Here is a 19,387-nt window from a genome sequence, read left to right on the forward strand (position 1 = left end):
TTATACCCCAGGAAATCCCTCCCCAAACGTTAAAACCAATCACGTGTTGCCACCTCACGTTTCTTTTCTTAAAGCAACATACATATCAAATTGGTCAATGTTTTCTGCCTATACTCTGTTTCATCTCACAAACATTTTATTAAGATACCCATATTTAAACAAGTATTTAAATGGCAATTACTGCCCCATTACATTGTATTTTCATTCCTAATATTATTACCAGTAGATATCACATTCTCTTATCTGCCCCATACAATTCTAAACATCCACCTTATTGAAGACATTACTGGTCACATTATAATTTACGTAAAGCATGTTACATCAAACTCGTAGTTCAAACCAAGTGGTAAGCGAGTATGCAAGTAAAAAATCCAAAAAAGTTCCCTTTTACAATGCACCATGTTGTGTGCAAAGTGCAAAAAAGTCTAAAAGTCATTCCACTCCTAGGTGCAAGTCATGGAGTAGCAGGAGGCCCAGCCCACATTTTAAGATGCCGTGCCCCTATGCCCCCCCCATCTCTTGCACCCGACCCTTCCTTGCACCCCCCCAATACTTGCCCAACTTGCTTGCAGATTCCCCCACTGGCTCTGCTTCTTTGGGCCCATTGCAAACTCTTCCATTGGAGACTGGGTGGGTGGGAGATTCCAGTGGTGATGTGGCCATCAGGGGCATGTGGCCCCTTCAATTTTTGTGGCCCTAGGCCTTTGTGGCCCTCTCCCTACAGTTGCGGAGCACAATATTTTTGATCTGGGGAGGCTAAAGTCTGCACTCAAATCAGGCAATATCTAGGGGTAGACAGAATAGGCAACTGCCTAGAGGGAGGGTGGAAATTAATGGTTCGGGAGATGTACGGTGACCAGTGATGGGTGAATCTAACCTGTTTGGTTTCGCCAAAAATTTGGGAAATGGAGAAAAATTTGCCAAAATCATTGAAGTTTATGGAAACCTGGTGAAAAATTTTGCTCATCACTAGCGGTTACAGCATGGGTGCAAGTGGAGAGCAGGAAAGCTGACAGGGTGCCAGGCCAATATGCATTGCCTTGGGTGCCAATACTACTTGGTCCAGGTCTGACTTAAATACTACAAATAAAAAACTGTTGTAAATGAAACCCAAGGAGTTGGAAAGCTCTGCTGATATGTGTGGGAGAATTAATTAATTCATTAATCATACAGTTTAATGAAGAATATTTCCCCTGTAATAATCAGAGGTAGACACTTCCATCCCATTGCTTAATCAAACTGATATAAATGCCACAGGCAATTCATGTAGATTTTATAAATGTACAAATCATTTAATAATTATGCTGCTTTAGAATAAAGCGCGTTTACATTTCTGGTGTTATATGAATAATGAGCTTTGTCTGTTAGGTGTCACAGGAACGACGCAGCAAATTCAATAATCTGTGATTGGAATTTATTTTGTTTTCACCGTTTAACCTCCTGCAGGCAAAGTCGTGCGTCTGTTCCGATCTCTATTAAATTAAGCAACGACGCTAATGAAGGGCAATAAACGTGGCTGTCAGTAGGTTTTTCTTTCATTACGCACATTATACTCTTAGCAAGCTGGAAACGAGTAAACATTCGTTTTGTTACAGCGGGCAAAGGCTGGAAAAAAATCATTCTTTAACTGCAAATCCTAAAGTTGCAGATTTTATTTTCTTATTGTCATTTTCAGGAGAATTCAACAAAAAAGCTAAAAGCAACAGCCCAAGCAGCATGTCTTTCATATGGATATAAAGCTTCCCAAAATTGATCTCATTTATGCCCCCTAACTCTACAAACTAGGCCACCAAAACCCTAATAACAGGTGCAAGTGTTGTAGAATGAGAATTAGTCTACCCGCCGCCTACATGCCATAAGCCTCCTATCTTAGGATAGATAGGAGAGCAAAATCGTAGATCTGAGACATCAAACTAAGGACTTGAGGGCCACCTGTCTATAGGATTAGGCAACCAAGAATGCTCATGTCAAGCTGCTGTGAGCACAATGGGGCAAATTCACTAAGCCGCGAAGCGCCGAACGCTAGCGTTAATTCGCTAGCGTTTGGCATTTTCGCTACTTCGCAAATTCACTAACGAACGCTGGCGTAGTTCCGCTAGTGTTACTTCGCAACCTTACGCCAGGCGAAGTTTCGCTAGCGACGAAACTACGCAAATTCACTAACTTGCGCAGTGTACTGAACGCTACCTTTTACGCTAGACTTCCTTCGCCACCTCAGACCTGGCGAAGCGCAATAGAGTAGATAGGGATTGTTTCAAAAAAAGTCAATTTTTTTTTCTAAGTCCCAAAAAAACGCTGGCGTGTTTTCTACATGATGGCTAATAGGCTTTTTTGGGGCTTCCCTTCCTCCTCCCTACATTTCCTGACTCATGGCAACTTACCTAGACAGTGGGCACATGTGTAGGGCAAAAGAAAATTTTTATTTGCTGATTTGAAGGTTTTCTAGGCATTTGTAGTGCAGATACGTGTTCCTCCATTGAAATTTGAATTTCGCGCTGTATGCAAATTAGCCTTCGCTAGCGTAACTTCGCTTTATATAGCGAATCAACGCTAGCGCGACTTCGCAACCTTATGCTACCCCTGTGCGCAACTTCGGATTTTAGTGAATTTGCAGAGCCCTGGCGAAACTACGCCTGGCGAAGTGCGGCGAAGTTGCACCTGGCGCAACTTCGCATCTTAGTGAATTTGCCCCAATGAGATTACCATAAAAAATGATAGCATTCAGTTGATAGCTCAGCCTTCATCCATTGACCGTGCACCATGGGGTGGGGATCCAGATGTCATATAATGGTGGCCCTGAAGGAGCGCCCTGCATTAAAAGGGCTGCAGGACCTGCAGAGTTGGGGAAAAGTTGCACTGAGCAGCGTCACGTTAATCAATTCAGGCTGTTGTTGCTAAAATATTGCCCTCACATGCTTTAACCCTCCAATGAGGGCTTAGGCTGGAAGCTGTATTCCAGCAATATTTGTATGAAGCACCACTGCTCTGCAGAGCTTATGAACCCTAAAACCGGCCATACACTGCAAGTTCCATTTGAACCGATCTGAGCAAAATTTGGTCAACCAAGAGCAGGGAAAAATAATGCTGGCGGCAATGAATAAATGATACACAGAGGCCCACAGGACAAGTATTGCATCGATGTGCCAATAGGGTCCTCATGTAACAGGATTTTCAAATCTGCTTGATTGATATCTTCCCAGTCTTCAGCCTGATATTAGTCATGCATGTCCATTGGTGGTAGAGATGTGCAGGTTGGAAAATTTGCCTTTCTCAATATGAACCTGACCTGGCCAGAGGTTGAGAAGTGAATTTTCCACCTGAACCCGACAACTTAGCTGGCGCAAGGGGCTCTAACAGTGTCATCACCACCCACCACAAGGAAGGAGCCCCAAACAAGAATCAGTATAGAAGGACCTGGTGTAAAGCTGATGGAGGCACCTTCTCAGCTTTTCACTTTTTAGATTTAGACTTTGTTTTCATCTTAGCCATTGTTTCAGTTGCTGTTTTTGCTTTCAAAGCAAAAGCTACAGATCTAAATCTATGTAACCCTAATTACATTTATAGTGAAATTATGTGAGCTCATAGGTCTGGCTTCCAAGAGAGTTTGGAGACCCGCACACCTCACACAGCCCGGTCAAATAGTTTCTCCTGGTACCCAGTGAGTGGGCCACCTCACATCCAAGGTAAGAAGAAATTCACTGGCACACAGGAATATTAGTAGCAGGGCAAGCCCGTGCAATTTTATTAATGCAGTGTGCAACGTTTTGGGGCATGCTTGACAAAGGGGTGTGCCCCGAAACGTTGCACACTGCATTAATAAAATTGCAAGGGCTTGCCCTGCTACTGATATTCCTGTGTGCCAGTGAATTTCTTCTTACCTGGCTTCCAAGAAAGAAGGAGCTCTGACTTATGTTCCCCTTCTTCTCCCGCCATACCTATCCTACCCAATGATACAACATGGGCTATTAGCTTAAGCTGGCCATAGATGCAAAGATCCGATCGTTCGAATGATCGGACTTCCCCATCTCCCGACCTGCCACTTACCATTCCGATCAAATAAAATAGTTAAAGAACAGATCAGCTGATGTTCTGCCCCTGACAGCAATCGTAAAAAAGTTATGTCCGACCAAAGCTAGTGACAGTCTCCCACTGAAAATCGTACAATCAGCAATACATGCAGAGATATTATCGGCAACCTGTCCAATCAACCAAACGACCGATCTCCACCGGACGAAAAATGTCGGGACTCTCCACACACGGTCTGAAAATCGTACGAATCCTCGATTCGTATGATTGGATCTTTGCGTCTATGGCCAGCTTTAGCTTGTAATATTCTACAGTTTATTATCATACTTTTACACAACACTTGTGAAATAATATGTATTCTTTTTATCTTTATATTTTCAAAAAAATGTTACAGTTAAAAAAAAAAAATCAGTATAGAGGGATCAGCCTGATTTGAATCAGCCAATATTTCAACCTAAACCCGAAGGTAGACCTGCCAACCCATCTATAATTGGTGGGCCCAAAACACGGACCAGAAAGCTGCCAAATCAGTATGGAGGGATCAGGTTGCCAGTTTTTTTTTCTCTTTAAGTGTATGGCCACCTTTACAGTGTTGCACCACTGTAATCAAACTTTGGAGGGCAGGATAAAAGGCTGTTTAGGTGTCCCACACTAAAAAAAAATATGTGTAATGCTCTTTACAATAACTGTATGAGAGTCAAGAAGTCCCTATTGTTCAAGAAGCCAGCTTTGTTGCACAAGGCCTCCGTGAGATGTAGAGCTTGTTGTTGTTTTCACATTCCCTTTTAGGTTAATGTCTTTAAATGCAAAGAAAAGTGCCAATGAAAATGCAATTGAATGAACTCTATTTAAGAAGTGTAAATTCTTTTGTAGGAGAAATACAAGTCATTGCTGCAGGCAACTTGTGAAGCCTTTGATTACCTAACAGGACCTGGAGGAACGCTGACAGGCATGTTTTTCTTGGATGAGGATGAGAGGCAGGAATTGACAGCACCTGATTTGTTGAAATCCACATCTGAAACTCCATTACTGAAACCGTTTGAAGTGATGAGCAATCTTGAGAAGATGACCTTGATTCATTCTCCTATTGAAGAGAAGAGCACAGGGCCAAGTCAAGGTGGTCCTCCATACAGTTTATCGCTGTTGCTAAGAGCTGATGTCTCATCATAAGGAGCTTTGTGCTTCCCGGGAAAAGGGGGGGAATGATTGTTACTTGTCCAGTGCAGCAATACAGACAATATGTTGCATGCCTAAACCAGAAAGGTCAGCTTGATATTAGCTTTTTTCTGCACAAAAGGGTATGGGTAAAGAAAGGAAGCACTAATATAAGGTAACAAGCTTTTTTCTTCTATAGAATGCTCTTGGGATATAGGCTGGTTAATCAGGTTGTCACAAAGTACCGATACAATATCAAAGGGCCTTTTACAACAATATCAACAATGCTTTGTGTGGGAAATCAGTCCCCAAGTGTGTATGAACCTTGTATCATAAAGGTCCCACCATAACAGAGACTTTATTATTTTATATTTTATGGTCACGTGACTACCTTGCTTGCTTCCTGGGAAACCAAAATCAGTCCTTTCTTGCTTTAACACTGGTATCCTAGATATAGGGATGTACTTATCAGCATGGAAGAAAATGTTGTTTTTTCGCCCACACAAGATTGCCACGTTTTTATATTTTTGAAATGCAACAAAAATTTGTAAAACAAAAAAATAATCCTGGGGTTATTATACACAAAACTGAAGATGTGCATATATGACCATGTGTCCTAGAAGCATTATGGGATCTGTTTTACAGAATACTTAGATCAAGGTCCTATATATATATATATATATATATATATATATATATATATATATATATATATATATATATATATATATATATATATATATATATATATATATATATATATATATAGAGAGATGCTTGGGTGTCCGCACTCTGTCTTTGTCGAAGACAAGGTGCACGATCAATTAGAATGATACAAATGATGCAGGGATCAGCACACTCTTGTAAAGATGAATTAAAGTGTTTTTATTTATAACACAGCATTGTCCAACGTTTTGGTCCAACCTGGGGACCTTTATCAAGGATTCCCAGGTGGGACCGAAACGTTGGACAATGCTGTGTTATTAATAAAAACACTTTAATTCATCTTTACAAGAGTGTGCTGATCCCTGCATCGTATATATATATATATATATATATATATATATATATATATATATATACAGGTATGGTATCTGTTATCCGGAAACCTTTTATCCGGAAAGCTCAGAATTACGGAAAGGCCATCTCCCATAGGGGTAAATTTATCAAAGAGTGAAGTTCCGCCACTAGAGTGAAATTCCGCAGCTCTCAATTCATTTCTATGGGATTTTGTATGGCGTATTTATCAATGGGTGAAGTGAAAGTTCACCCTTTGATAAATACGCCTATAAAAATCCCATAGAAATGAATGGAGAGCGGCAGAATTTCACTCTAGTGGTGGAACTTTACTATTAACTTCACTCTTTGATAAATATACCCCATTGACTCCATTTAATCCAAATTTTTCAAAATTATTTCCTTTTTCTCTGTAATATTAAAACAGTACCTTGTACTTTATCTAAATATATAATTAATCCTTATTGGAAGCAAAACCAGTCTATTGGGTTTATTTAATGTTTACATGATTTTCTAGTAGACTTAAGGTATGAAGATCCAAATTACAGAGAGATTCGTTATCTGGAAAGCCCCAGGTCCTGAGAATAATGGACAATAGGTCCCATACCTGTACTATATATATAAGAATGTAATAAAGTGCAGCTGATGATGTATGTCAAACAATGACAAATAGCATCTTTTGGATGAAAAAGACACCCATCAGCCTCAAAATTGTTTCCCCAGTCGGGGGTACTGGTTTGCAAATCCTATGCTTCATCTGGGTGAAACAATAGAATTTCTTCAAAAAAATGTCCCCTGCACTGGAAGGGAACTCATGCACATGAATGTGATGTAGGGTTAGGAGAGACGTTGACTAGTAGTACAGTATGTCACAATAGGGGAAAAATAAATATACTGTAGGTAGGCTGGTAGAAAAGGTGGCAATCCTATGTTCAACCCCCTGTACTAGGCACAATGCTGCGGGTAAAATATCCCCCAAATATGAAGTTGTGTCACTCTTGTCTATATGTAAGCTACATACAGTAAAACATTGAATCCAGCAGATAAACCCCCATTTATATTATGTGATATTCTGATATCTCTTCCTACCTCATATTTTCTCCAGAGAGAAAAGGAGCTTTATTTACTAATTAATGGCCTAATGAAGATTTACATTGTGCAAATGACTCTGGTTGGAATGCGGGTACATTGCAACACACATAACACCATAAGATTATTTCTAACACATCTCTCCCTCTGCAAGTTGCTAATTAACAATTAGTAATTATCAAGGGCTGCACACAGTGGAGATGAGTGATGGTCTCTCCTCAGTCCTTACTGTATTTATTGTCGCAAAACATTTTTTTGTTTGTTTTTTCAAATTAGTTTTTCGCCTTTTTTTTTTTCATTTGAGAATTGAGAATCTTTTGCTGGAATCAGCGTATTTAACTGGAGATGTGATCGCACTTTGTTTCATAGAGAGGAACCTGTCATTTATTATGTTATTTCACAGTAGAAGTAATGAAACATGACCTTGAGCCATATTGCAAACAAACACTATTTAACTGATAATTAAATATTTAAGGTTTCACTTGATAATATTTACCCTCCATGTGTTCTCATCCCACATCTTACACAGTAATTGCTAGGGATGCACCGAATCCACTATTTTTGATTCGGCCGAACCCCTGAATCCTTCTCGAAAGATTCGTCCAAATACCAAACCGAGTCCTAATTTGCATATGCAAATTAGGGGTGGGAAGGGGAAAACATTTTTTACTTCCTTGTTTTGTGACAAAGTCACGTGATTTCCCCCCAGACCCTAATTTGCATATGCAAATTAGGATTCGGATCGACCAGGCAGAAGGATTCGGCCGAATCCAAATCCTGCTGAAAAAACCCGAATCCGGGATTCGGTGCATCCATAGTAATTGCCTATATAACAAGAAATGGCAATGCTTTTGATTGAACTTAAATTGTCAGTGGCTGCCATATAGTAGGGTGATGACAGGGAAACGTAACGATAAGAAAGGTGGCCACATACATTGAGGGGCACATTTACCTAGGGTCGACGGATTTACCGATATTCCTAGGAATAATTGTTCGATCGAAGGATTTTAATCCATCGATCGAAGGATATTCCTTCGATCAGAAAATTGTTAGGAAGCCTATGGGGACCTTCCCCATAGGCTAACATTGGCCTCAGTAGGTTTTAGGTGGCGAACTAGGGGATCGAAGAATTTTTTAAAGAGACAGTACTTCGACTATCGAATGGTCGAATAGTCGAGCGATTTTTATTTCGAATCATTCGATTCGAAGTCGAAGGTCGTAGTCGAAGGTCGAAGTAGCCCATCCGATGGTCGAAGTAGCCATATTCAACCATTCGAAATGGAAGTAAATGGGCCCCTTAAAGTAGCTAAATTGGTTGATCTGTAAGTGATTTGGCCACCCACTTGAAGCTTCAAATTGTCAGGCAGGAAAGAAAGGTTGGAAAGTAAGGAAGTAATGTTGGAAATAGAGGTAGGAAGGTTGGAAAGGAAAGAAGAATGGTTTGAATGCAACACTGGAGAGTAAGGAAGGTAGGTTGGAAAGAATAAAGGTTGGAAAGCAACACTTGATAATGAGGAATGTTGGAAAGGATGGAAATTGAGGAAGAATGGTTGGAAAGGAAAGAAGAAAGGTTGGAAAGCAACACTGGAAAGAACACAAGGTTGGAAAGAGAGGAAGGAAGGTTGGAAAGAATGAAGATTAGTAAGCAATATTGAAAAGGAAGGAAAGAATGTTGAAAAGGAAGTAAAGAATGCAGTAAAGGAGGAAGGAAGTTTGGAAAGGAAGGAAGGTTGGTAAGCAATATTTGAAACAAAGGAATGTTGTAAAGGAAGAGAGGAAGGAAGTTTGGAAAGGAAAGAAGGACTTTTGAAAAGCAAGGAAGGGATGTAGGAAAGGAAAGAAGGATGGAAATTGAGGTATGAAGTTTGGAAAGTAAAGAAGAAAGGTTGGAAAGCAACACTTGATGGAAAGAATCGAAATGGAGGAAGGATAGTTGGAAAGGAAATAAGAAAGGTTGGAAAGCAAAAATGGAAATGAAGGAAGGGTGGAAAGGGAGGAAGGAAGGTTGTAAAGAATGAAGGTAGGTAAGCAATATTGTAAAAGGAAGGAAGGAATGTTGAAAAGGATGGAAACAATGCAGGAAAGGGGGAAGGAAGGTTGGAAAGGAAACAATGAAAGTTTGTAAGCAATATTTGAAACAAAGGAATGTTGGAAAGGAAGGAAGTTTGGAAAGGAAAGAAGGAAGGTTGAAAAGCAAGGAAGGAATGTAGGAAAGGAAGGAAGGTTGTTAAGCAATATTCGAAAGAAGGAAGGAATGTTGGAAAGGCCAAGAACCAGTCCCGTCTCTCAGTAGCCTTAAATACGCAACTGAAAAGCCTGCAATAAGAGCCGTTTATTTTTATATAGTACGCTCACATTAGATTCAACTTCAGCATATTTCATATTTGTCCACAATGCTGCTCTACCCATAACACCAATCAATCACGTGCATTTATCCGTTTCATCGGTTGGTGCCACAGTTGTTATGTTTACTGTGATCTCAATCGCCGATATTATCATATTTTTAAATGTATCATTCTGTCAGTGTTTATTGTGCGTTGTAACTTCATCACCGTGTGATATTGTCATGTCAACATTTGTATGGTCCACTGGACTCTTATAATAACTGTTAAGAATTCAGCAAAGTGTTACTGTGTCAGGCAATCACGCCTATTATTTTTTCCTTTGCCTGCAAAGACGTGCGTGGTGTTTAAATGTGAGGGCTCAATTATGAAATCAATAAAAAAAAAATACTGTGGACAATAAATGTTTGGCTTCTAATGTATACATTGCCCTGTAAAAATATTCATACCCTTCAGCTGTCCTCTAATGTTCCTGAATAACACTTACTACACTATATTGATTTAATTGCACAAACATTCAAAAGTACCTTTGTTAATCTCATATTACAAACATACTGTTTGTAATGCTATTTAATCCTCAAACATTAGTACAATGCATATATAGAACCCACCTTTTAATCCTTTTTAAATACATATGTAGCAGCTTTCTGTACTGGATTGGGTCTCCTAGAACCCACCATAGAACTTGATGCCCTGTGCCGACAGTCACAGCAATTAGATATAGATAGTGCTAAATGGTATAGGTATTGATATAGGCCCATAGAGCAAACAAGGATGGGCTGATGGGAATTGGCATAGGCTGGGGCAATTGTCTGAAGTCTCTCTGAGCTGCACACTGTTGAAGTGATTAAACAGGTTATAGTACTGTAGTTTTCTCAGCCGTTTTTTGCTTTCCATTTTAACAAGATGCCCGAGCAAATGCTTGGGTAGGACAGTTATCTAAAAACACTAAGTCCAATTCATGCATAGATGGAGCACCAAGACGGCCGAAAATCGATTTAAAAACTTTGATTTTTATTTCATCATGTTAAAACAATCAACAAACAGCATGCCCTCGTAATCCCCTGGGTCATGTGCTCAACGCGTTTCGTGACAGCCCGTCACTTCCCTGAGGAAGTGACGGGCTGTCACGAAACGCGTTGAGCACATGACCCAGGGGATTACGAGGGCATGCTGTTTGTTGATTGTTTTAACATGATGAAATAAAAATCAAAGTTTTTAAATCGATTTTCGGGTCACGAAACGCGTTGAGCACATGACCCAGGGGATTACGAGGGCATGCTGTTTGTTGATTGTTTTAACATGATGAAATAAAAATCAAAGTTTTTAAATCGATTTTCGGCCGTCTTGGTGCTCCATCTATGCATGAATTGGACTTTGTACTTTTACCGATGGGACCTCGGTCGGATGTGCAGCACAAGCTGAGCCAGTGATCGGTGAGTGCTCCCACTACTTACCTAGATTTGGACATTATCTAAAAACACTAAAACATGTCTAAAGTGACAGTGGAATGGCTTAAGAACAAAAAGTTGAACATCCTACAATGGCCCAATCAATGACCCGAGTGTCACAAAATTTCATCCAATATACATATATACATAGTTAAATTGGGTTGAAAAAAGACAAAGTCCATCAAGTTCAACCCCTCCAAATGAGAACCCAGCATCCATACACACACCCCTCCCTACTTTTAATTAAATTCTATATACCCATACCTATACTAACTATAGAGCTTAGTATCACAATAGCCTTTGATATTATGTCTGTCCAAAAAATCATCCAAGCCATTCTTATAGTCATTAACTGAATCAGCATCACAACATCACCCGGCAGTGCATTCCACAACCTCACTGTCCTGACTGTGAAGAACGCCCTAAGTTGCTTCAAATGAAAGTTCTTTTCTTCCACTCTAAAGAGATGGCCTCTGGTACGGTGATCCACTTTATGGGTAAAAAGGTCCCCTGCTATTTGTTACATGTTACAACTCATTCATGTAAGATATTGGCTGAGCAACGTTGTCCACAGCTGGTCAACTCTTGCAATACAATATTTAAGTAAAAGCTCATGGATTTATTTTTGGGCAATTGTCCTCAGGTTCGGAGTGTCCCAGGGCTTTTCCCTTTTCTTGCACCTTATAAGTAATGTAGAGATGTACTGAATGCAGGATTCTGCCTTTTTCAGCAGGATTCAGCCCAATACAAGTGCCTGGTCAAACCAAATCCAAAAAATCAAGTGACTTTTTGTCACACAAACAAGGATGTTAAAAAAATTTACAATGCACTACGAGCACTGTTCTCTTAAAACCTTCCTAGCCCTGATTTGCATATGAACCAATAGACGGCAGTTTCATCATGAATGTGCCATCATTATGAACCCACAGAGGGCATGCCACAACTGGAAGATTGCCATCTTATGCCTGGTCCTATTGTGGGTCTTCCCATAAATCAACGCCCCACTGACCGACATATTTTATTTGCTACCTGATTTAACCTGAGCAAAAGCTCTACCTTGAAACCTTGTGTGCTTCAACTGCTGAAGAAAATATTTAGGGTCATTGCCCACAAGTTAATCCATGTGCCCTGTATGTTACTGAAGATCCAACTAACCTAACAAACCTGGACAAAGTCCACCTGGTAGAACGGGCTAACATCTCCTCTAAACACTGTGCAAGGCTGGTAGATACTGTACATACCCTTCAAGAGAGGCTAGAAACTGGCACCCTTTTGAAATGTCATCCTAACTTGCATCTTCAGCTAGTACTGTAGCTCCCCTAGAGTGTCTCAAAGCAGTTCTAGCTCCCCTAGAATGTATAACAGTTACTGACTATGGAAGCAAAGTCAGTTACTCCCATATTGAATATATAGGGAAAGCAAAAAGAAAATAATCACACGTACCTATTATTATTTCAGTTACACGAAGTGGCAGTTTAATAAAAAATCTCTTGAGTTTTCGCTTCACTTTGAGAATTTGTTTCTAATTTGAGGTTTTTTTTATCTGGAATTTTAATTTAACCAATTAAAAAATCTCCAACACGAAAACAAACTAGGGGCAAATTTATAGAAATTAAAGCTTTTGCTGCAATTCCTGAAAATTTATAAATGTAATCAATTTTTTTGACATTAAGCAGTTAAAAAAAATCTCAAAAAGCAGAATTAAAAAATGTGGCTACTGAAATCTGGAGCACTTCTTCAGAAGTCAACAGGAGGTTATTTTCAACATGCAAGCTATTTTATTTTTCAAGTTATACAGTTTATTTCACAAACATTGAAAATGAATGGAACAATGTGATTCATTACGATCAAGCTGAGTTTTTTGTAAAAATGCTACACATTGAGGGGAGGAAACAGTTTAACCTCAACTTTTTTCCATGATTGAGCTTTAAAAAAACAAAAACTTGAATTCAAATCCTTCCTTGGAATATAAAACACATTATGGTAGAGGGGAAATATATTGATGCTATAGTGGCATCTATAAGATTTCAGCACAGGGGCGTAACTATAGAACAAGCAGACCCTGTGGGCTGCAGGGGGGCCCAGAAGGTATAGGGGCCCCATGAGGTCCTAATTTATATACAATTTAAATAAATGTTGGAAAAACTGGTCAACCTTGGGGCCTGAAAAATAATCTGCTGTGGGGTCCAGTAATATTTAGTTACGCCACTATTCCAGCATACTCTCTGTATCATGTCCTTCAATCCATGAATCATATTTAATTAAAGACTCTTAATTGCTCGACTGTTCCTGAACAAAATACCAAAGAGCAAAAGTGCTTATTTAAGAAAGACAGAAATAAAAATGAGAATCCGTAGCACAAGGCTTGATGAGAATAAAGGTGCTTGTGTACCGTTTCAAATTATCATCTCTGAGTGCGTTTTTACTCCTTTGCTCCTGCGTTCACCTGCATCACATTAGACAAGGTAATAATTTATGATAATCATATGAAAATATACAATTAATATTCATCACCTCTCATTTCTCATCACTTTCGATGATCAGTAATGCAGAGTGAAAACGCTGTCAGATTTCTAATTGCTTTGTAATGGGCCTGAAACAGGAAAATCATTAAAGACAAACAATCTGTCACTTGTCTGCTACTTTAACTATCTATCACTAAGAAAACTAATTAAAGAATTTGCTAATAAGCTACAAAACACTGCGCCGGAATGTGATTCTGTTGCGCGCTTTGTAAAATATGTTCCAGCACATACTGCTCCTCAAAAGAGCATTTAGGGAGGTATTTATCAAAAGAATCTCGGTTGCCAAACTGGTGAATTTCTTCTTTTGTAAGAGATGGAACTATTATCACTTGTTGACTTGTGACTGATGTATGATTTCCATGGATTCATTATCTTCCTTTCAGAACTGCTCCAGTTATTAATGGAATTTATTTGGAAATTATGGGAATGTTACTAGTGTTTGTTGTGAGCTGTACAACTTCTAGAAGTCATCTATACATCACACAGTACTTCACTACACACTGTCTGCCTTTTCTTTCTTCAAAATGTTATGCTGCCATCTTGCCCCATTGAACCTACTCTCCCTCCTGCCTTTTCTGACTATGGATGCTCTTCTTTTCTTTGAAAGTAGCAGCAAACCAAAATGGCACAGTGATACCCCTATGGTAGATAGTAGCAAGCTGTCTGATAGAGCAGTGGTAGACATCATGGCTCATCCTGTTGCATCTAGAATATTTGGGGGAGGTACAGAGAGCATCAGAAGAGTTTTTTATGGAGGGTTTGATAAAAGTTTTCCCTAGTTCCAAATGGACTGTGACTAGGGTCACCGCCTTTGTTCCATCAAAGGTCTGAACAGCAGGGCAGAGTCAATGATGCCATGATTTTGAACTGGACAGCCCATGTCCAAAATCAACAGGTGGTAACTCTCATGTAGAGTCATGCATTGGGTTGGGTTCCTGCAGAATACCCACAAGGTTGTCGGGTTTTGGGTGGAAAGACCGATGTCCCCTAACTATGCGTGCTGTCACTGGATACTCTGCCCGAGTACTCGTGATGATTGCAGGCTGCATTCCCCCACCACCTCCTGCACATAATTGTAACAATTTCCCCTGACCTGGTTGATCTGCCTCTGGGTCGGGCCTAAAATTAGGGCACTGCGGGTAGGTTTCGGTAACAGGAAGAGGGGGGGGGGGCAGCAGGTCTGGGTTAGGTTCTTGCCTAGCGGGTTGGGGGTTGGGCATGGGTCTGCCCAACTGGACCCACGCAGGACTCCACTCACATGTCCCTGCTAGACCCAAATTTGTGGGAAGGCAACAAAGGCAGAGCCTAGGGTGAACCATTTATTAGCTGCAACTTAAGTAAGATGGGATCCATAGTACTCCTAGTACTAACTATAGTGGGAGCAGGTTGCTAGCACAAGTGGGGAGTAGTATATGAAAATGGGCTTGGGGTGCACAAAATTCAAATATGTCCCAGAAGCACTCTAGTAAGAATCCTGCCTTCTCTGTGCTCACGCAACTTTTCATGTGATAATCCCAGGAAAGGAACCAAATTCATAAACTCTAACCAAAAGCCTTTTCTATGATTTTTTTCTCTTTTGAGGTCATTTTACCATTCTTTAAAATAAGGAAAATTCCAAATGAAAAGCCTCAACAGAGATGTGACTAGGTAATGGAAAGGGTTTGGGGTGGATCATGGACATAATTGGCCCTGGCAGTGCATGGCCAGTTGTGCTATTTAGTTGCAATATTTTTTTAACTGAGGCCCCATTCTATTTAGCTGGACTCAAGTCCTGGGCAGAAAGTGGAATACTCAACTGAGCCCCCAGGGGGAGGGCCCTGCTGGCTAGATAGTACAGACTTTTCCATCCCAAGTGATGACAACAAAACGTATTGGGAATTGGGCTATCTATTGTAATCTGAGCGTTAATTACTTGTATGTCTAAGCACCATACTTGCGGTAATGCTCTCCACAAAAGTACAATTTCACTTAGAACTCCCCCCCCCTTAACTGGACAGTCATCATACGAATGGGGGAAACATCAGCTGACAGCCTAAAAAATATTAAAATGATGTTGATATTATATTTTTCAAACATATTTATTACTTTATATTTTTGTCTATATGTGCCAGTTTGGCTTCAACATTTGCAATGTAATTATGGTCCATAGTATCACACATTCCATTTTAGCCAAAAGAGTCCCAAATCATAGACCCCGCAATGTCAGGGCTTACTGAAAAGTGGGTCTCAGTCAGACTGCAATGTGGCGGCCCATAATTACACATAATTGATTGGAGCCATGGCTCAAATTGTTGAAACTGGTCAATCAGCTGCAGAAAAATCTACCAAAATATAGTACCAAAGTACGAACTATATAAAGAAGTCACTTGTTGATGCAAGCAATCCTGTTGCGCATAAAGGCAAGTTAATGTAAACATTTAGGGCATTTCCCTAGTTCTGTGCTAAAAATAAATAAATAAAGCTTCAATAGCAATGTTAGGTTCACCACTATCCCCCCACGAGACCTATCTTCCTGTACTGATGACTTATCATTCTAGTCTATCAAACTGTAATGGATCCAGTGCTTTGACTGGAAACTGCTAAACATACTGACCTATTGCATGTGGCATGTTTTCCTTTAAATCCTTAAAACAAAGGTTCAATCCAAAAGGTGGCTTTGTTCTAACCACCAATGAGACGTTTTCATTAGACTGCCTAATTAAGTTAAATATACTGCATTTCAACTACTTAACACATTTTAACCTACAAATTATCACCTTTTGCACATTCAGATTACACATTGGAGTGTGAGGCAATTACGGGCCTGCAATGAATGTCCTTTTATCGTGCCTGTTTAATGGTTATAGTCAGAGGAAGAAACCTAACTGAAATAATTATACCGCAGAAAGAAAACATTTGGGGGCTATTTGTAAGGGTTTCCCAGCTGCAAAGACAATATAAAGTGTTCCAGTGTGGAACTAGGCTTGATATAAAATCAACCTACAACAGTAACAAATATGTACAACATACAGTGGTGCTTGAAAGTTTCTATATTTATATATGGATGTGACCTAAAGCATGTTCTGATTTTCAAACAAGTCCTAAAAGTAGATGAAGAAAACCTAGTTAAACAAATGAAACAAAAACGAATATTTGGTCATGTTTTTATTGAAAAAAAATGATCCAATAACATATCAGCTTGCGGCAAAAGAAAGTGAGTCAGTATTCATTTACTTTCGCTCAGAATTTGGTGTGACCCCCTTGTGCAGCAATAATTGCAACTGAAAGTTGCGGCAACTGTTGATCAGTCCTGCACATCGACTCGGAGGAATTTTAGCTCCAGCTTCAGCCCGTGGATGTTGCTGGGTTTCGTCATATGAACCGCTCACTTTAGGCTTTTCCACAATATTTCAGTTGGATTAAGGTCAGGACTTGGACTTGGCCATTCCATTCACTTTTTTCATGGCTTGTGTCATTGTCTTGCTGCATGACCCACTGTTTCTTGAGATCCAGTTCACATACAGATGTCTTGAAATTTTCCTTTAGATTCTCTGGTATAGTTCAGAATTCATGGTTCCATCAATGATGGCAAACCATCCAGGCCCAGATACGGCAAAACAGACCCAAACCAGTCACTTCCATCATGTTTCACAGATGGGATAAGGTTCTTATGCTGTAATGCAGTGTTTTTCTTTCTCTAAATCTAATGCTCCTCATTTAAGTCAAAAAGTTCTATTTTGGCTTCATCTGTTCACAAAACATTCTTCCAGTATCCTTCTGGTGTGTCCACATAGTTACATAGTTAAATTGGGTTGAAAAAAGACAAAGTCCATCAAGTTCAACCCCATCCAAATGAAAACCCAGCCCCATACACACACCCCTCCATACTTTTAATTAAATTCTATATACCCATACCTATACTAACTATAGAGTTTAGTATCACAATAGCCTTTGTATTATGTCTGTCCAAAAAATCATCCAAGTCCCTCTTATAGTCATTAACTGAATCAGCATCACAACATCACCCGGCAGTGCATTCCCCAACCTCACTGTCCTGACTGTGATGAACCCCCTACTCTGTTCCTTTAAATGAAACTTCTTTTCTTCTAGTCTAAAGGGGAGGCCTCTGGTACGGTGATCCTCTTTATGGGTAAAAAGGTCCCCTGCTATTTGTCTATAATGTCCTCTAATGTACTTGTAAAGTCTAATCATGTCCCCTCGCAAGCGCCTTTTTTCCAGAGAAAACAACCCCAAACTTGACAGTCTCCCCTCATAATTTAAGTCTTCCATCCCTCTAACCAGTTTAGTTGCACTTAGTCTCTGCACTCTCTCCAGCTCATTTATATCCCTCTTAAGGACTGGAGTCCAAAACTGCCCCCATACTCCAGATGAGGCCTCACCAGGGACCTATAAAGAGGCAGAATTATGTTCTCATCCCTTGAGTTAATGCAAACTGTAGACAGTCAGCAATATTTTGTTTCTCCTTGCTACCCTGCCATCAACACCAATGTTCTCCTGACGGTGGACTCATAAACATTCGCCAATGTGACACCAGGACTTAGTTGTTAGAAGTTACCCTGGGTTCCTTTGTAACCTCTCAGACTATTAGACACCTTGCAAATGGAGTTATCTTTGATGGTCGACCACTTCTGGGTAGGGTAACAACGGTCTTGAATTTCCTCCATTTATACACAATCTGTCTGATTGTTGATCGGTGGAGTCTAAACTCTTTAGAGAATCTTGTAACATTTTCCAGCTTTATGGGCATCAACAACTCTTTTTCTGAGGTCCTTATACACCAAATTTGTTTGAACCGTGATACACATCAAACAGCTTGTTTATATAAACTATAGTAGTACTTCTCTGTTATCTACTGTGTATCCTGTGCTTGAATGGCTGCCCCCATGGCTACACAGCAGCTTGTTTATATAAACTATAGTAGTACTTATCTGTTATTTACTGTATATCCTGTGCTTGAATGGCTGTCCCCATGGCTACACAGCAGCTTGTTTATATAAACTATAGTAGTACTTATCTGTTATCTACTGTGTACCCTGTGCTTGAATGGCTGCCCCCATGGCTACACAGCAGCTTGTTTATATAAACTATAGTAGTAGTTATTTGTTATCTACTGTGTATCCTGTGCTTGAATGGCTGCCCCCATGGCTACACAGCAGCTTGTTTATATAAACTATAGTAGTACTTATCTGTTATCTACTGTGTATCCTGTGCTTGAATGACTGCCCCCATGACTACACAGCAGCTTGTTTATATAAACTATAGTAGTACTTATCGGTTATCTACTGTGTATCCTGTGCTTGAATGGCTGCCCCCATGGCTACACAGCAGCTTGTTTATATAAACTATAGTAGTACTTATCTGTTATCTACTGTGTATCCTGTGCTTGAATGGCTGCCCCCATGGCTACACAGCAGCTTGTTTATATAAACTATAGTAGTACTTATCTGTTATCTACTGTGTATCCTGTGCTTGAATGGCTGCCCCCATGGCTACACAGCAGCTTGTTTATATAAACTATAGTAGTACTTATCTGTTATCTACTGTGTATCCTGTGCTTGAATGGCTGCCCCCATGGCTACACAGCAGCTTGTTTATATAAACTATAGTAGTACTTATCTGTTATCTACTGTGTATCCTGTGCTTGAATGGCTGCCCCCATGGCTACACAGCAGCTTGTTTTATAAAGACAAATTCCCACCACGTGGTCCTATAGTTTCCACAAAACCCCTCTCTTTCAGCTGCCGGGCACAAGTCGGAGCTTTGCGCAGAAGTTATAACTAAA

Source organism: Xenopus laevis, chromosome 4S, assembly GCF_017654675.1.
Source record: "Xenopus laevis strain J_2021 chromosome 4S, Xenopus_laevis_v10.1, whole genome shotgun sequence".
NCBI lineage: Eukaryota > Metazoa > Chordata > Amphibia > Anura > Pipidae > Xenopus > Xenopus laevis.